The sequence below is a fragment of the Urocitellus parryii genome, chromosome 6 (genome assembly GCF_045843805.1).
Source record: "Urocitellus parryii isolate mUroPar1 chromosome 6, mUroPar1.hap1, whole genome shotgun sequence".
In the NCBI taxonomy this organism is placed as follows: domain Eukaryota; kingdom Metazoa; phylum Chordata; class Mammalia; order Rodentia; family Sciuridae; genus Urocitellus; species Urocitellus parryii.
In genome coordinates this window covers 3,940,249-3,960,240 of record NC_135536.1, presented here as the reverse complement: position 1 = coordinate 3,960,240, position 19,992 = coordinate 3,940,249, and the positions used below count along the sequence as shown (strand labels likewise).

Here is a 19,992-nt window from a genome sequence, read left to right as displayed (position 1 = left end):
CGCCGCGCTCCCCGCGAGGACCGGGGCGCAGGGCGGCCTGGAAAGGTCCGTAAGGCGGAACCGGGGTAGGTGGAGGAGGACTAGGATTAGGTCAGAAAGGACCTGCTCGGCACGCAGGGCTACCACCTGCTGCCGCACTGACACTTCCTAGGAGCCTTGACTCCTGGCGTTGACGCTTCCTGTGTCCCAAAACCTCCGCGGGAGGATGACTGTCATTGTCTCCGTCGAGGGAACCTTCTGAAGCACAGTTAAAGAGGGTCATCCTGTCCCTGTAGTGTAGGAAGTACTGAATACTACAGTTGGAAGTTGAAATTGTGTTTTCAGTGAACTAAGCTGCTCCAGAGGGTTTCTGTGTCAGCGTGCCTGGATTAATCTTGTCCGACAAGTCAGGCTGTGTCCCAAGCAGGGACGGACGCGCCTTGAAAGCTACTTTAAAGGAACCATCCTTCTTGGCGGGTGACTTAAAAATAATTCTGTGAAGCATATAATCATATTTAAAAATATCTCTTTAAAAGCAGCAATTTATTGAGTTTTTCTTTCATTGGCAATGTAACTATGTTTTGAGAACTGCTTACTTTTGAGGTGGTGGTCTTAACTGGACTGTGGGGAGAGTTCGAAAATTAATGTACCCCATGGGACAAGATAATGAAAGATTAATTTATAAATGTTCAGTTAGTGTGAAAATTGGATATATTGAAGAGTAAATGTTCCCTGAGATTTAATATATATCGATCTAGTTCAGTGTTTTTGCTTGGTTACAAAAACTAGGGAGGTGAAGATAGTATCTAAATGTTGCAAGTTTTTTCTTCTTTCAAGGTGATACTTTTTATTAGTGTTTGAGTGTACTAATGTATTGGGGGTATGCTGTTAGAAGTTTCTGAAAATAAATCTCTTTTGAGTTTTTCTTTCTTTTTTTTTTTTTTTTTTGAATTGGCAAAGTGTGAAGGTAGTAGTCTAGAAAATGAAATTTTAATACTACTTCCAATTTTGTCACTGACTTGTTGGGTGACCTTGGATAAGTTATTTAACTTTTATTTGCACTCCTTAAAAAGGGAATATTGCAGTGCACGTATTGTAATTAATAGTATAATAACTAATGAATCCTAAAGCCTTGAAACACTCAGTAAATGTAAAATATAGTTAAAAAACAAGCATTGAGAGTAACTGTCAAAAAAAAAAAAAAAAAAAAAAGAAGCAACTGTTAAGCCAGATGTGGTGGCACACACCTGTAATCCCAGTAGCTCAGGAGGATCACAAGTTCAAGACCAGACTCAGCAATGTTGTGAGGCCCTAAGCAATATAGTGAGACCCTGCCTCGAATAGAAAACAAAAAGGGGTGGGGATATAGCTCAGTGATAAAGCACCCCTGGAACCCCCCCCCCCCAAAAAAAAAAAAAAAACAACCTGTCAAGCAGGAAGCTGTGATCTTGACATTCATCTGGAAATAAGTTTAGAAATATAAATTATTTAAATACAGTGTGTTTAAAAGCTAAATTAACTAATATTGATGATCAGTAGTGCAGGCATTACTTTAAAAAAATTTTTTTTTGTCAATAGACTATTTATTTATATGCGGTGCTGAGAATTGAACCCAGTGCCTCACACATGGTAGGCAAGTGCTCTGCCACTGAGCCAGAACCCCAGCCCAAAAGTTTGTTTTCTTTTTAATCATGATGCTGGGCAACGGACCCATAGCCTCTTGCATGCTAGTCAAGTGCTTTCCCTCTGAATTGTCCCTCCAGGCCTGAAAGGTTATTTCTGAAACTTTCTTGCTGCATGAATTTTTATTTTTTATTTTATTTTATTTTTTATTTGGTTCTGGAGGATTTGAACCCAGGGCCTCATGCATGCCAGACAAGCACTTTACCACTGATCCACATTCCCAGCCTCTTCTGGATCTGATAGCCCATAAAAACAGATCACTTGCCTGGAAATACTGTTATAATAATGGGGCACATTGAAGGGTAAAATCAAGAGAACTATTCTAAACTACACTAAAAATGTAACCCCAGCACCTAAAAAAAAATTACACAAAATTTATTTTAAGCAAAAAAACCCCTGAAATAATATAAATTGCCTTTACTTGCATATTTGAGCATTTTAACTTTTCTTGATTTTTTTTTATCTATCCCTATTTGAGATGGGGTTGGGGGTCTCTGTGTTGCTAACTCCTGGGCTCAGATGATCCTTCCTGCTCAGCTTTCCAAGTAACTTTGAGTCCTGGCACTGGTCACATCAGATTTACACTTTAGTTTTTAAAAAAATTTCATGGGTACTAGATAAAGTCACGCTATGTGGCAGACATTTAAATTTAAACTCTTCTAGCCAGTGTAACTTAATTTTTTTTTCTATAAGTGAGTTTGCATTTATTTATTGTCATTTCTTAGTATAAGTGACTGGTTTTGTGACCGTATTTTCTGATCTTAAATGGAGCTGGGGACAGTTCAGTGGTGGAGTGACTGATTTCCTGGCATGCAGGGGCCCCTGATTTCAATCCTCAGCACTTATAAAAAAACAAAACAAAGACAATTAAAAAAATTTTTTTTCTATATTTGAAATATTTTTTAGTTGTAGATGGACACAATGCCTTCATTTTGTTTGTTTATTTTTATGTGGTGCTGAGGATGAAACCCAGTTCCTCACATGTGACAGGCAAATGCTCCACCACTGAGCCACAACCCCAACCCTGACAAATTTTTTTTTTTTTTTGGTACCCAGGATTGAACTCCCTGACATTCGACCACTGAGCCCTATTTTGCATTTTATTTAGAGACAGGCTGTCACTTAGTTGCTTAGCACCTTTCTTTTGCAGAAGCTGACTTTGAACTCACCATCTTCCTGCTTCAGCCTCCTGAGCTGCTGGGGTTACTCGCTTGTGAAACTTCACCTGGCCCTAAACACTTATTTTTAATTAGAAAACCAATGTTTAATTGTTGGAATCAGTAGATAGAAATTTCTTGACAGTTGGTGAATTTGATTTTTTTTATTATTGTTGTTCCATTTTTCATGTTTTCTTTAAGGCATATAAAGTTTTACAATTGAATCATTTAGAAGCTCTAATTTGGATGAAATTTAAATCTAGCTTAAATATATATGGAAAATATGTCTTCTGATGAATTTAAATAATAACCTGAAGCCAGGCTTGGTGGAGCATACCTGTAATCACAGTGACCTAGGAAGCTGAGGCAGGCCAGACTCAGTAACTTAATGGACACTAAGCAACTTAGTGAGACTCTTATCTCAAAACAAAAAAAGGGGGGGTGGTGGTGGTGGTGCTGGGGATAGAGTTCAGGGTAGTGCACCCATGGGTTTAATAAAAAGTGCTGAGAAGGTAGCTGAGTAGAGCACTTGCCTAGCTTGTATGGCCCTGGGTTTTAGGAGAGGGTGTGTGTGTGTGGGGGTGGTATTCACAGTGAAACCTATTGATTTGTACAACTAATATGTGTTAATAATAAAAAGTATAGTATGAACATTGATTTAATACTGACACTAATCATTTCACAAAGATTTGATGAATACTAATGAAACTAGGCAAGATGATATGGGGTGTTCAAAGATGAGAAAGACACTGCCCCCTCCTCCATACTAGCTTTCATATATTTTTATAGCAAATTTTGTAATCCTTTTGTTTTTCTAAAGTGGTTGTTTTAGGTTAAAGATGCCAGACATATTTGGGCTTATTGGACCAGTTCTCACATTTAATGGAGATCTGTTTTTATATAAATGTGAATGTCTTCATTCAGATCTTAGTTTAACCATTACTTCTAAGCAAATCCTTCTGGAATTCCTAATCTAGATCAGTTTCCCCCTGTTAATATGTTCTCAAAGTTTCCTGTACTTTGCTTTTTCTCAATTTGTGTTTTTCTTTGATAATCTGTATCTTCTGTAAACAAAGATCCTTTAGAATAGGCACTATATTTTTCCTGCTCTCTATGTTCCTAGTGTCCAGTGCAATGTCTAGCATAGAGTCAGGTCCTTACTGTGTATCTGTTGAGTGAATAATTGATAAAACTATCTATGCCATACTTAAAAAAAAAAATCTTTAAGAGGCTGAAAAACCATTCAGTTTGGGACCCAAAAGTAACTTGTTTTTTCTTTTTTCTTTCTGCTACTGGGGATTGAACCCAGGTCTGCTTTACTAAGCTACATCCCCAGTCCTTTACTTTTAATTTTTTTAAATGTTTAATTTTTTCCTTAGGTGTAGATGGACAAAACACAATGCCTTTATTTTTATGTGGTGCTGAGGATTGAACCTGGGTCCAGCCCGTGCTAGGTGAGCGCTCTACTGCTGAGCCACAATCCCAGCCCCTATTTTTAAATTTTATTTATTTATTTTTAATTTTTTTTTTTAAAGAGAGAGTAAGAGAGGAGAGAGAGAGAGAGAATTTTTAATATTTATTTGTTTATTTTAGTTCTCGGCAGACACAACATCTTTGTTGGTATGTGGTGCTGAGGATCGAACCCGGGCCGGACGCATGCCAGGCGAGCGCGCTACCGATTGAGCCACATCCCCAGCCCATATTTATTTATTTTTAAAAACTTTTTTAAAGTTGTTGATGGACCTTTATTTATTCATTCATTTGTTTGTTTCTTTTTTTTTTGGACTTTTATTTATTTATATGCATTGCTGAGAATCGAACCCAGTGCTTCACACGTATTAGGCAAGTGCTCTGCCACTGAACCACAACCCCTCCCCTAAGTTCTTTTTATTTTTTATTTTGAGACAGGGTCTTGCTTAGTTGCTCAGGTTCTGCTCAGTTGCTGAGGCTGAGGCTGGCCTGAAACTTACAATTATTCAGCCTCAGTCTCCCTAGTAGCTGGGATTACAGCTGTATGCCACCACACCCAGCACTTGGGTGTGTTTTTAGTAGTTCACATATTTTTTGGGGTGTGGGGGTAGGTACTGGGGATTGAACTCTGGGGCACTTCACCACTGAGCCACATCCCCAGCCCTGTTTTATTTAGAGACAGGGTCTCACTAAGTTGCTTAGCGCCTCAACATTTAAAATTTAAAATGTTGTTAGTAGGTAACAAATGTAGCCTTCTTTTTTTTTTTTTTTTTTTTTTTTTTTTAGTGAGAGAGGGAGAGAGAGAGTTTTTTTAATATTTATTTTTTAGTTATCGGCGGACGCAACATCTTTGTTTTGTATGTGGTGTTGAGGATCAAACCTGGGCCGCACACATGCCAGGCGAGCGCACTACCACTTGAGCCACATCCCCAGCCAAATGTAGCCTTCTTAAAACTGGGAAATTGTGGGATTCCACCTTTTGGGTCCCCTTCTTCCTCCGGGAGAAGTCTTTTCTTCTGTCCTTTAATAAATTTCTAATTTCTACTCTGAAAAAAAAAAAAAAACTGGGAAATTGTATTGCAAGAGATAGTGAAGAAATGGAAAGTAATTGAATGGTATGGGTTACTTTTGATCCATTTCTATCAAATTATGTTACCAATAAGATCCATGTGCTGGGGCTGGGGTTGTGGCAAAGTGGTAGAGTGTTCTCTTAACATGTATGAAGCACTGGGTTCCATCCTCAGCACCACATAAAAAAATAAAGTAAAGGTATTGTGTCCATCTACAACTAAAAAAAAATTCTTTAGAAAAAAATCCATATATTATCTACTAACAGCTTTTTAAAACTGTACTCAGAATTACTTATTCAATGAGATGGATATAATTACCATGTGTGACTCTACTTTGTGTACAACCAGAGACCTGAAGAATTGTGCTCTGTGTACTATGAATTGAAATGCATTCTGCTATCATATATATAACAAATTACAATAAATAAATTTAAAAAAAGAATTACTTATTCAAATCAAAGAATCTTGCTCCCTTCCTTTACCTCATTAAGATTCCACTCCACAAATGTACTGCTCAAGAGTGTTACTGAAGCAGTTCCTACAGTAGGTAGGAAGTATCTTTAAATGGTTTTAAGGTCTTATCTAAAGATTGTATGATTCTGTGCTCAATAATTTTTGTGTATGAAAATAAATTTATTGGGCTGGGATTGTGGCTCAGCGGTAGAGTGCTCAGCTAGCATGTGTGAGGCCCTGGGTTCAATCCTAAGCACCACATAAAAATAAATAAATAAATGTATTAAAAAAAAAAATAAATTTATTTTCTTTTGGGGAGAGGTTTTCATGTAGATTTGTTTCCTGCTTCTTGAATTTGAATTGGGAGGAGTGAGGTGTTTGAGAAAGCAAGGTGAAAACATGTTTCCTAGGTCTTTTTTTTTTTTCTAATATTTATTTCTTTTTTAGACATCTTTGTTGGTATGTGGTGCTGAGGATCGAACCCGGGCCGCACGCATGCCAGGCGAGTGCGCTACCGCTTGAGCCACATCCCCAGCCCCCGTTTCCTAGGTCTTTTTGCTAGAAAAGTTTTATATTCCCCATGCTGAGATGAAGTTGGGACCTGAAGAGTGAATTAACAGCATCTAAAATATTTTTAGAGCCAAGTTTTAGAGGAATGTGCATAATGGGTTGATTTGGGAGAGAATGAGCATTCTGTTATGGGAAGTGTTTTGCCTCTGTCAAAAACTGCAGCACTACCTGTTGGTGGGTGTTGCAGGAATTCATGCTTTGTGTGGCAGGATGAACTGATGCCTTTTAAAGGTTGTTTCCACAAAATGTTTTTAAATACTGGATTACTTCAAAGAAAGTCATGTTCACACCCTTCTCCCCATTGGTTAATTTTTCACACCTCCCCACTCCCCATTTATAATTTAGAAAGAGGTTTAGAAGTCTGAAACTTCTTATATTAGATAGACTTTTAAAAATCTTGTACTTAATTTAGTGGCTACACATGGGGTTTGGAAGGACTGAGAGCCTGTGTTTCTTTTCCATTAAGAGATTCTTACCTGACTTGTGAAATATTGATAAGATCTAGTTATTTGACTTTAGGATCACATCCTGAGGGGAAAACATCTCAATTGTGACTGAAAGCAGGAAATACTTTTATACTATATCTTGCCTCTCGACCTTGAAGAGAAGGATAGTGATGAGATTTTTAAAGTCTCCCTGGGAGCATATGAACATGTAGAATATGCAGACTGCATCAGTGAAATCCAAGAGATAGTAATGAATATCACTCTTTCCAAGTGTTTATGGATCATATCTACCAGATAGTACTGTTCCTGATGTTGGGTGTAGACATTGTCTTTGCCTGCAAGAAACTCATCACTGTGTTTATTATCATTGAATTAGTCTAGTGACTTAAGTGGTATTACACTTGGTAGAAAACTTGAGCAAGAATCAAAACATAGTTCTATCCCCAGCACTAAAAACAAAAACAGTCCCTCCTCCAACAGTGACTTTGTCACTCACCGATTTGCCTGAACATATGGCTAAAGAAACTTATTTTAAATTAAATATGAAGATTTTTATAGACTGCATTTTATGTCTTGGTAATTTCATTTGTTTTCCAATGAGGTTAGTTTGTGCAGAAATATAAATGTGGTTCTGTTTGGTTATTTAAGAGAAGTCATTTAGAGAATAAATAAGTTTAATTGATAGACATTCTCAGTTTTAATATTCAGAACATTTTCAATTATCTCAGAATATTAGTGAAAAGTTATCTTGTCCTTTGAACATTTGATATCTTTTTTTAATACCTTTATTTCACTTATTTATTTATTTATTTATTTTTAGAGAGAGGGAGAGAGAAAATTTTTTTAATATTTATTTTTTAGTATTTGGCGGACACAACATCTTTGTTTGTATGTGGTGCTGAGGATCGAACCCGGGCTGCGCGCATGCCAGGCGAGCGCGCTACCACTTGAGCCACATCCCCAGCCCAACACTTATTTATTTTTATGTGATGCTGAGGGTTGAACCTAGGGTCCGGCTCGTGGGAGGCGAGTGCTCTACCACTGAGCCACAACCCCAGCCCTTGACATCTGTTTTTATAATGGAGTATAAGGCTTGTCATGCTTAAGGAAAAAAAAATGTATTATACAAGATACAACTGTTCATTGAGGATGACTTCAAGGTGATTTAAGACATACTTCCTAGCCAGATGTGGTTGCCCATGCCTGATTCAGGAGACTTGAGGCAGGAGAATCACAAAGTTGAGGCCAGCCTCAGCAACTTGGCAAGGCCCTATTTCAAAATAAAAAATAAAAAGGGGTGGGGAGGCAGCGCAGTGGTAGAGTGCCCCTGGGTCATTCCCCAGTATGAGGGTTGGGGAACATGCTATTTTTGAAAAAAATTTTTTTTGAACTGATTATAATATAAAGTAGAAGATGTACATTCTACATGTGGCAAACAGTTTATCAAGTGGATTTAAGGAATAAAGGTGAAGCAGAAAAGTATTTCTCTATTAGAATAATATTAGGTTGGGTTTCAAATAAGATGATCATGATCTGTCCTGAAATGTTGTGTATAGGTCATATTTTTATAAAAGTTTAAAGTTGTTTTTTAAATTTCAGAAATGCTTTATCTTCATTTCTGGTTGAGTTTTAGCATTTTTCTCAGCTTCACACCTCTGCCAATTGGTAATTTGTAAAATAAGTGATATTTTGTACTGTCAATTATTATTTTTTTTTTTATAATATGGAGTTTTGAAAAGTAGGTATAATGTACAAAAACAAGCCAAGGGGCTGGGGATGTGGCTCAAGCAGTAGCGTGCTTGCCTGGCACGTGTGGGGCACTGGGTTCGATCCTCAGCACCACATAAAAATAAAATAGATGTTGTGTCCACCGAATCTAAAAAATAAATATTAAAAAAATAAATAAAACAAAACAAAAAACAAGCCAAATTAGTCTGTTACACTTTATCTTGTTTTGTAGCAGTAGGAAAATGTGTTTGAATCTATAGTTTTTATAAGAAAGATGCAAAAATTATTCATAAGGCAGGATTTTTTTTTTTGTACTGGGGATTGAACCCAGGGCCTTGTGTATGTGAGGCAAGTACTCTACCAACTGGCTATATCCCCAGCCCAACACTGAATTTCATTCCCAGTCCTTTTTATTTTCTTTTAATAAAATTTTGAGGCAGGACCTTGTTAAGTTGCTGAGGATGACTTCAAACTTGTGATCCTCCTGCCTCAGCCTCCTGAGTTGCTGAGATTACAGGTGTGTAGCATTGTGCCTGGCATAAGGAAAGAATTTTACATAGTTTTTATATGTAGAAGTGTTGGGCTAGGGATATAGCTCAGTGGTAGAGCACTTGCCTAGCTATGTGAGGCCCTGAGTTCAATCCCTACTACTAAAAAATAAAAAAAAAAAAAAGCCCAAAAATATTGAGTCATTCAGTAGGAGGGACTATTTTAGCATTCTCAGTTACCTACCTTATATACCTGAAGGTATTTTTCCTTTTTTTTTTTTTTAATTTTTTAGTTGTAGACGAATACAGCACCTTGATTTATTTATTTTTATGCGGTACTGAGGATTGAACCGTGTGCCTCACACATGCTAGGCAAGAGCTCTACCACTGAGCCACAACCTAGCCTTTAATTGATTAAAAACCCGCTCCTTCTTCTTTGCCCTTCCTCTCCTCGCTGTAGCAAAATTTGTGTAGGTTCTCATTCTCTTTACTTTGATCTCTACTTCAGAGGCCGTCTTGCCTTAGTATTTCATTTAATAAATAACTGAGTGGTTTTTCTATGAAAAGCATCATGCCAGACTATGAGGAATCAAAGAAATATGAAACATGGGCCTGACCTTAAGAGGCTTATCATCTAACTAAGGAGACATGATACTTACACGTGCACTGTAAAGAGTGCCTGTTCTACATTGTTGTTTGGAAAGAATTTCTACCTTCAAGGAGTTCACAGTCCAGTGGAATAATAAAAGGCTTGTTCACTCAACTAACATTTACTGAATCTGTGAACCTGTAGACAAAAAAGACGTAGTCCCTAGCCTAAAAGTCCCTGCAGTCTAATGTGAAAGGGACAAGTAAACCTGTGGTGATAGGACAGCTCCTGCAAAGCATTCACAACCGAGTATTGCCTGTGGGGGAAAATGGCTTTTGGAGCAATCATGACCTTTCCACAGTTACTCAAGGAATGTGGTAGAGCCTGGAGTTGAACCAAGGCCTCTGTCTGAGTAGGCCTTCCATACAGATTTTCTGTCAAAGATGAAATGTTACAAGGCAGCAGGGCCTGCTTGTTGAGAGATGCTGATGTTGTTCCTGAGAGGGAGATGGTAGGCTAGGAAGTAGCTAGGAATTATGTTTTAGAAGACATGTGTAGTGAGTACCTTTCTTATTCTCCCCAGACATAAAGAAGTGAGCTGGATGTCCTTGGAAATTCTATAGAGGGAGACAGCAAGGTATAAGAGATCATGTTAGGTCTAGGGTTGTGGCTCAGCAGTTGAGTGCTTGCCTTGCGTGTATGAGGCACTAGTTTCAACCCTCAGCACTACATAAAAATAAATAAAATAAAGGTATTTGTTTAAAAAAAAGAGAGAGATCATGTTAAAATACTAATAGCTAATACTTATTATTTTGTGTATGTGTGTGGGGATGTGGGACACCAGGGAATGAACTCAGGGATGCTTTACCACTGAGCCAGATCACCAGCACTTTTTATCTATCGGTCTGTCTATTTATTTATTTTTGGTACTGGGGATTGAACTCATGGGCACTGAACCACTGAGCTACATTCCCAGCCCATTTTATGTTTTATTTAGAGTCAGGGTCTTGCTAAGTTGCTGGGACTAGTTTTGAACCAGCAATCCTCCTGCCTCAGCCTCCCAAACTTCTGGGATTATAGGCATGGGATTACAACCATGCTTGGCTATTAATACTTATTATTAATAATGCATATTATGGACATTCTGCTGAGTGATTATGCATGATTTATTTAATCCTCACAAATAATCTTATAAAATAGGTCATTAATTTCTCCATTTTGGGGCTGGGGCTGTAGCTCAATGGAGAGCACTTGCCAAGCATGCGTGAGGCACTGGGTTCAATCCTCAGCACCACATAAAAATAAATAAAGACATTCTGTCCATCTACAACTACAAAAAGTAATTAAAATTTTTTTCCATTTTACAGGTGAGAAAACTGAGATTTAGAGAGAATTAAAAATTTGCATAGGTTATAAAACCTAGGAAGCAATCATTCTGGGGCTTGAATCCAGTTCTTTTTTTGGGGGGGGGTGGTACCAGGGATTGAATTCAGAGGCTCTTGACCACTGAGCCACATCCCCAGCCTTATTTTGTTCTTTCTTTCTTTCTTTCTTTCTTTCTTTCTTTCTTTCTTTCTTTCTTTCTTTCAAAGAGAGAGAGAGAGAGAGAGAGAATTTTTTTTTTTAATATTTATTTTTTAGATTTCGGTGGACACAACATCTTTGTTTGTATGTGGTGCTGAGGATCGAACCCAGGCCACACGCATGCCAGGCGAGTGCGCTACCGCTTGAGCCACATCCCCAGCCCGTTATTTTGTACTTTATTTAGAGACAGGGTCTCACTGAGTTGCTTAGCGCCTTGTTTTTTGCTGAGGCTGGCTTTGAATTTGCAGTCCTCTTGCCTCAGCCTCTCAAGCCTTTGGGGTTACAGGCATGTGCCACCACGCCTGGTAAGGAATTGGTTTTTAATTTTAATTACGTAAAACATTTTTTTTTGTTCTAATATCAGAATCATAGAATAAAGTTATATTTTATTTCTGTCTTCCTCCCCTCTCACAGTTCCTTCATTTCCCTATAGATGATCATTTTATTTTGTTTTAGTTTTATTCCAAAGTTCTTCAATTTTCAAAATAAAAGTCACATATTATTAGAGACTATCTACACTGGAGTTAAGCAAAATAGTTGCACAGGCGTAAGCCTACACAGGTTTGTTAATATATACATATGGTTCTAAAGGTGCTTGCAAAAATGGTCATTGGAAATATACACGAGGCTCTGGAAATGTACTCCAAAATTTGTTTTTGATTCATCTTGATAGAAGAGTAAGATGACATTTGAGTAGAGATTTGAAGGGATTGAGGGATTGTAGTAGGTATGGAATTTTGCATCTTGCTTTTTCTGTTTAATGATGTATAGAGGGCTGGGGTTGTGGCTCAGTGGTAGAGCGCTTGTCTGACATGTGCACGGCACTGGGTTTGATTCTCAGCACTGCATATAAATAAGTAAATAATGGGGCTAGGATTGTGACTCAGTGGCAGAGTGCTCACCTAGCATGTGCGAGACCTCGGTTCGATCCTTAGCACCACATAAAAATAAATAAATAAGATAAAGATATTGTGTTCAACTAAAAGCTAAATATTTAAAAATAAAATAAAATAAAATAAATAAGAAAATAAAGAACCAAAAACATATTTAGAATATTAGAACCAAAAAAAGTTTTACATTTTTATTTTACATTTTAATTGAAATTAAAAACCACCACCAGGCGTGGTGGCACATGCCATGAACAATTAATAAAAATATTTAAAAAAAATGATGTGTAGAAGGAATCTTTTCATGTTAGTAAAAGAGTGTCTTCAATTCTTTTTTTTTAAAAAATATATATTTATTTTAGTTGTGAATGGACCTTTATTTTACGTATTTATATGTGTTGCTGAGACTTGAACCCAGGGCCTCACACATGCTAGGCAAGCGCTCTACCACTGAGCCACAACCCCAGACCTGCATCTTGATAAATAACTTTCTTCTCCATGCTGAGGATGTGTCATAGTTTAGTGAATCCCAGGTAAGTCTTTTTTTTTTTCCCCTCTAATTTTTTTGTAGTTGTAAATGGACAGAATGCTTTTATTTTGTTTGTTTATTTTTATGTAATGCTAAGGCTCAAAAACAGTGCCTCACCCATGCTAGGCAAGCGTTCTGCTGCTGAGCTAGCTACAGCTCCAGTCACCTAGGTTAACTCTTTTTTTTTTTTTTTTTTAAGTTATAGATGGACATAATATCTTTATTTTGTTTGTTTATATTTTTGTGTGGTGCTGAGGATTGAACCCAGTGCCTCACATGTGCAAAGCAACTGCTCTGCCACTACAACCCCAGCCCCTGCCAGGTAACTCTTGATTGTTAATCCCTTTAAAGAGAAATTACACCTATATTTCCAGCGGATCGGGAGGCTGAGGCAGGAGGATTGCAAGTTCAGAGCCAGCCTCAGCAACTTATTGAGGCCCTAAACAACTCAGTGAGACCCTGTCTGTCTGTAAATAAGATTCCCCAAAGGCCTGGGGATGTGACTCAGTGGTTGAGTGTCCCTAGGTTCAATCCCAGTACCAAAAAAAGAAGAAATTATGAATAATACTGTAGCAGATAACTTCACCTGTATTTACTATACTTAACTTCACCTGTATTTTATTTCACATGGCGGCACATAATTTCTTAGGTACTGGAAATTTTAAATTTCCAGAGATGGTACTCCTGGGTTAAAGGATACCACATGTGTGTGTGTATATGTGTGTGTGTGTGTGTGTGTGTGTGGTTTTTTTTTTTTTTTTTGCAGTGCTAGGGATTGAACCCAGGGCCTTGTGCATGCAAGGTAAACACTCTACCAACTGAGCTACATCCCTGTCTCTCACATGTATATTTCTTTTTTCTTTTTTATTTTTTTTCAGTTATTGGCTGACACAACATCTTTGTTTGTATGTGGTGCTGAGGATCGAACCCAGGCCACACGCATGCCAGGCGAGCGCGCTACCACTTGAGCCACATCCCCAGCCCCTCTTTTTTTTTTTAATATTTATTTTTTAGTTGTAGTTGGGCACAGTACCTTTATTTCATTTATTTATTTTTATGTGGTGCTGAGGATCGAACCCAGGGTCTCACACGTGCGAGGCGAGCGTTCTACTCTGAGCCACAACCCCAGCCCTCACATGTATATTTCTGATAGATATTACCAAGTTGTCCTGTGGTGGGTTGTACTAGTTTTACTCCCATGTCTGAGAGCACTTGTTTTACCACAGCCTCACTCAGAGTGTTGTCAGGCTTTTGCATTTGAGAAATTAGTGAATTTTTTTGCTTGTCTTTCCCTTGTGATGAGTGAGGTTGAGCATCTTTCTGTATATTTAAGAGCAACATATGTTTCTTTTCTTTTTGAACTGTCTGATATCCTTTGCCCTTGTAGAGTTTTTATATTTTTCCCCAGTGCTGGAGATTGACACTAGAGGTACTCTACCACTGAGTGACACCCCCAGCCCTTTTTATTTTTTTGGGGGGGGACAGGGTCTCACTAAGTTGCTTAGGGCCTTGCTAAATTGCTGAAGCTGTCCTTGAACTTGTGATTCTTTTATCTTAGCTGGCTAAGTCACTGGGGTTATCACCCTGGCAATTTTGTGTGCTTTTTTTTTTTTTTTTTAAGTTGTGTTGTGGAATGCCTGAATTTTTTTTTTCTTTTTCTTTTTTTAAAGGAGCTCTTTCTGTATTGGAGCTTTTTGAAGATTTTGTTTTCTTCCTAGTTTGCTGTTTGTCTTCTTCCTTTGTGTTCTGTGTATATGTGTTCTTGCTGTGAAGAATTTTCATAGTTGAAATTATAAAATTTCTATTATGAATTTTTTATAGTTTGTAATTTAACAGTTGTCACTCTCCAAGGTTTAAATAAGAGAGAAAAGATTTACATATTAATATTTTGGAATTAAGTTTAACATACTTTTTTTTGGAAATGAGATGAACATTGAAATATGATATAAAGGGGGTTGGTTGACTGATTCACTAGTGTGTTATAGGATTTAGCATATTCTGGGTATCATAATGTTAGCAATGTTTTAGTTTGCAAGGAATAGGAAACCTACTCAAAGCGGTTTAGTTTTTAAAGGGATGCTTGGGTTTATGTTGCTGAAAATTTTAGAGGTGGGGTGGACTTCAGCATGGTTTGACTGGGTGCCAGCTGTGTTTTGCTGAGATTCTCTTTGTTCTGCTTTCTGTGTTCTGTCATTCTGGCTTAGGTGGCCAAACAGTGGTAGAGGTGTTAGGCTTCATATGGCTGGACCACGTAGACCAGAAATGAGAGCCAGTATAAGAATGAACATCTCTTCAGTGACTCCCTCAGAATAAGGAATTTTGTAAAATCTCCAGCAAACCACCTTGACTTATAGCTCCAAAATGAATTACCAGCCCATTCCTGTGGTCAAGGAAATATGCACTGGTTGACCTAGTCTTGACTAACCCACACCTTTAGCAAAGGGACTGGATTATCTGATACCCTTGTTGCCCTGGAGACCACTCTGGAACCAGGATATGCAACACTAGAGAGGAGAATGGTCTACAGATAGACACTAGGCAGTCAACCAGGAGATATGAACTGCTGAGGATCTTACAAGGGGACCCAGAAGTAAGAAACCCTGTTCTTCCTTGGGAACAGTCCAGTGAGGGGGTACTCAGTACAGCAGGGCTTGCATCACAGCAAGCAAAGCATTGGGAGCGCTGTGTTCCTGCCCTGCCTGCAGACCTGTCTCTCCTATGCTCTTGCTGGTAGGCTGCCACCTCTGGTAGATCCTCCCACCTCTTCATACAGTGTTGGATCTTGTGTGTTTGAATTTCTGTTTCCCCCTCTACACTGAATCTTGAGGGCAGAATCCATATCTTACTCATCCATGTCCATCACAGTGCCTCTACATAGTAGGCATGTTATATTTTTTAAATGAATTTTGTTCAGAATTATCATCTTCTAAGAACTTAATTGAATAAAGTGATTTTTCAAAATCCCTTTCATGAATCAAATGCAGTGCACATTAGTACTGAAACATACACAGTTAGGCTTGCTGGGCCCTTTTGCATTGTTTGAGATGCTTTTAGAAATGAGTCACAGCCTGGAATCTTATGCTCTTAGAATTCTCTGTTTTTTAAAATTTTTTTTTAGTTGTTAATGGATCTTTATTTAATTTATTTATTTATATGAGGTGCTGTGACTCAAACTCAGTGCCTCAGACATGCTTAGCAAGTGCTCTACCACTGAGCTACAACCCTAGCCCTAGAATTCTTTTGCATTAACCAGGGAGGAAGCTATGTCTAGTGTCTTGAATGCTTGGAGCAGCTTTTTTGGAACATGTGTTCCTTGTCCTGGAGAACTGGTGAAAAACGCTCATTCTCCCTTCAGAAAAAAGTTGTTGTCACGTCTTTTCTCTTCATTATAGGAATTGTACAACTCCTTGTGGCTCTTTTTTTCCCCCTGGATTGTGGAATAGGTGTACTTGTAGTTAGCAAGACTGAGGGCAGCATTAACTCAAGTTTATTTAAAAATGATGCATGTTGTCCTCAGGGTTTTCCTTGATGCACCAGCACTTTAAGTTTCGGTGAGAAAACTCCACCTTGCAGAGAGATGACTGCTACATTGTCTGTGCAGTGATGGACTAGGCTTCAGTGAACCCTTTGCCTCTCCAGCATCCCTTTGGATCCCCTTCCCTCAGAGTCATACCACTTTCTCTGTCTTCCTCATAGTCATACACTGACTTCCTGGCACCTCTGCTCATTGCAGACGCCAATACCTGCTTATAGCCTTTCCTTCCACTCTAGTTCCTGCCATCCTCTTGGGTGATTTCATTTCCACTGCATGACCCTTAAGCACCTTGACCACTTGGTTTCAGTGGCTTCCAAGGCTCCCTGAGGGTCTCCTCTAGACCATCTCTGTCACTCTCTTCCACAGTAACACTCAGGATCTTGTCATCATCTGAAACAGTTTCAAATCTAGAATCCAAATTTATAGTTATCCTTCTACTTCAATGTGACACCCCCCTCCTGCCAGCCCAATTCTCATTGTCCAGGAAACTAGTTACCCAACTTCATGCCACCAGGTTCATTGGAAACTATTTGGTTCATAACTTTCTCCACCTCTCAGCAACATTTAATACCATCAATCATTTTGTCTTTATTGAAACATTTCTTGTCTTGACATTCTATATCCTGATTTTTTTTTTTCCTACCTTTCTGGCCCACATCTCTCTGGCCACCCACTACTTTACCTCCTATGTTAGTTCCTTCAATGCCTTTTTTTTTTTTTTTTTGGTGCGTGCGTGTGTGTGTGTGTGTGTGTGTGTGTGTGTGTGTGTGTGTTAGTTACTGATAATTGAACCAGGAGTGTTTTACCTCTGAACTACATCCCCAGCCCTTTTATTTTTGAGACAGGATCTTGCTTAGATTGCCTAGCTGGCCTCAAATTTGTGACTCTTCTGCCTTAACCTCCCAAGTAGCTGGGATTATAGGTATGTACCACTGTGCCCAACTTCGTAGTTTTTATTTTTTGGTACCAGGGATTGAACCCAGAGGCACTGAACCACTGAATTACATCCCCAGCCCTTTTTATTTTTTATTTTGAGACGGCCTTGCTTAGTTGTTTAGGGCCTCGCTAAGTTGCTGAGGCTGGCTTTGAACTTATATTCTTTCTGCCTCAGCCCTCTGAACCACTGGGATTACAGGTATGTGCCATCATGTCCAGCTCTACCTCATTTTTAGCTATTGGATTTCCGTAATGACTCAGTCCCAATTTCTTTTCTCACTTCCATTAAACCTCTCTGTATTTGAAATTATGTTTCTCTTTAGTTCCTTGAATTGTTTGTTTCTGCCTTTTTTTCTTCCTCTCCTAGGAAAAAGTGTTTATTGCAGTCAATTAACCCAGTGGGTATTCCTGTGAGAGCACAAAGCAGTTAGGGCAATTAAAATTTAAACTAGCATATGCTGTAGTAAAGGGCTGTCTCAGTCACTATCCACTCTAGTAGGTCTTCCTTTTTGACAGTGACTTGCCATCTCCTTCTCTGGCTTCTGTTGCTTTCTGGGCCATCTGTCTCCAATACTGACTGTGGCTCTCTCTTGGTTATAACTGGGACTCTCCTGCTTCTGCAGGCTTGTGACCTGCTCCAGAGCTGCTAGGGCGTGGCTATATTTCTGTGGCTGCTTAGGCAGCTGCTGGGCCCTAACATCAACTTGAGCTTCACCCCTCATTCAGATTTTAAATTTTTGCTGAACAGACAAGATTTGTGACTTAAATTTTTTTTTTTCAGAGAAACAACTATTATTTTTTTTTCAGAGAAACAACTGTTATTTTTTTTCTACTTTGTTAATGTTATTTTATTCTCTGTTTTCTTTAGGTTTACTCTGTTCTTTTTCTTCCTTACTGAATTGGAAACATAACCATAAACTTTATCATTTTTTAAGTGATGTGCTCAAGGTTCTAGAATTCCTTTTAAGTATTGCCTTCTTTATGTTAAATATGTGTTAAATATGTGGTGATAAACACTGTAATAGAGATCTAAATATTTCATTATTTCCATTTTTGTCCCCTCTTTATCTTGTGAGTTTCTAAGCAGAAATTTAAAAATTTCTGTTTATGGTATTTAGCTATTTTATTTATTTATTATTTATTTATTTATTTTTGGGGGGTATTGGGAATTGAACTCAGGGACACTCATCCACTGAGCCACATCCCCAGTCATATTTTGTATTTAGAGACAGGATCTTACTGAGTTGCTTTTAGTGCCTTGCTGTTTCTGAGGCTGGCTTTGAACCCGTGATCCTCCTGTCTCACCCTCCTAAGCTGCTGGGATTATAGGTGTGTGCCACTGTGCCCAGCCCGTGTTTGCTTTTTTAAATATTGATTTGCTTTATTTGTAGTTGTACTGTCATAGAACATATTTTTATGGTATCAGTTATTTGAAATGTGATGAGACTTTCTTTGTGACCTAATAAAAATATTCCTTGGTTTTGTATGTGTGTGTGTGTTTTTTACAGTACTGGGGAAAGAACCTAGAGCACTTTTTCACTGAACTACATCCCATCCATTAAACATTTTTTTTTTTTAAATTATGAGATGGGTCTTGCTAAGTTAAGTTGTTGAGGCTGGCCTTGAACTTGCAATCCTGCTGTCATAACTTCTTGATAGCTGGGATTACAGGCATGCACCACTGTGCATGGCTTCTTGGGTTTTTAAAAGAATGTAGGTCCTCTTTTAGGGTCAAGGTGAAATATCAGCTTTATATGTAATGGTATTCACACTGTCCTGTGTCACTGATTTTTATGACAGCCTTATTAGTTTCTGATGTTTTAGAATAACTCACTTGATTCTGAACTTATCAATTTCTCTTTGTCAGGTTTGCTTTATATTAAATTTAGAATTGTTAATCTTGGTAGATTATTTTTTGTTGGTATATATTTTTTGTTATCTCCTTATTTTTACTCTAAATTCTATTTTGAGAATTGAATTGTCAGTTTATTTTGGCTACCGTTTGCATGAAATGCTTTTATATTCCTTAGCTTTCAACTTATCTATATAGTATTTCATGTGTGTGGCATCTACTTCTGTTTCTGTTGCCCCCACTTTTACCTGGGCAGCTGCAGCCTCTGGTCTCCTGCTCCACTCTTTACCCCTCTTATCTCTATACAGCAGTCAGAATGAGCGATCTTAAAGAATATGAATCTAGGGGCTGGGGATGTGGCTCAAGTGTTAGCGCGCTCGCCTGGCATGCGTGCGGCCCGGGTTCGATCCTCAGCACCACATACCAACAAAGATGTTGTGTCCACCGAGAACTAAAAAATAAATAAATATTAAAATTCTCTCTCTCTCTCTCTCTCTCTCTTTAAAAAAAAAAAAAAAAAAAAAAGAATATGAATCTAATTGTCTTTCCCAAGCTTGAAATCTTTCAGTGGTTCCTGTTGATTCTAGCATGAAAAACAAAATTATTAACATGGCCTATTAGGGCCTGCATGAGCTAGCCCTGGCCTAAATTATTAGCCTCTCTCTGCCCTTCACTGTCTCTTTCTAATTCACTGGCTTTCTTTTTCTGACAAGCCTTCAGTTTCTTGCCATATATTGTTATCAGCCCTTTCCTTTGCCTGGAATGGGAATCCACTCCTCCCCTTTCTCCCTCCATTCTGTTCCTTGAAGAGCAGCTGCACCTACCCTCCTCAGAGCCATTGTGCATGCTCTAGTCTCTTTGCAACTAGACTGCTTTCCTCCAGGTGGTCTTGGGACTGACTTCCTCACTTCACCTTTTTTTTTTTTTCTGCCCAAATGCAATTCTGTTACCCCTTTCCAGAAAGATACTGCCATCATTCTTCTACTTCTCCCTTTCACTCTCTTTTGGTTTTTCTTCATAGTCCTTACTACTCTGA

The 19,992-nt window shown here is 38.3% G+C and overlaps 1 protein-coding gene across 5 annotated transcripts in view; it reads left to right on the top strand.

Annotated features, from left to right (window-relative positions):
• The window catches only part of Wdr20 (WD repeat domain 20), a 74,945-nt gene that overhangs the window by 593 nt on the left and 54,360 nt on the right, over nucleotides 1-19,992 (top strand). The window lies entirely within an intron of this gene.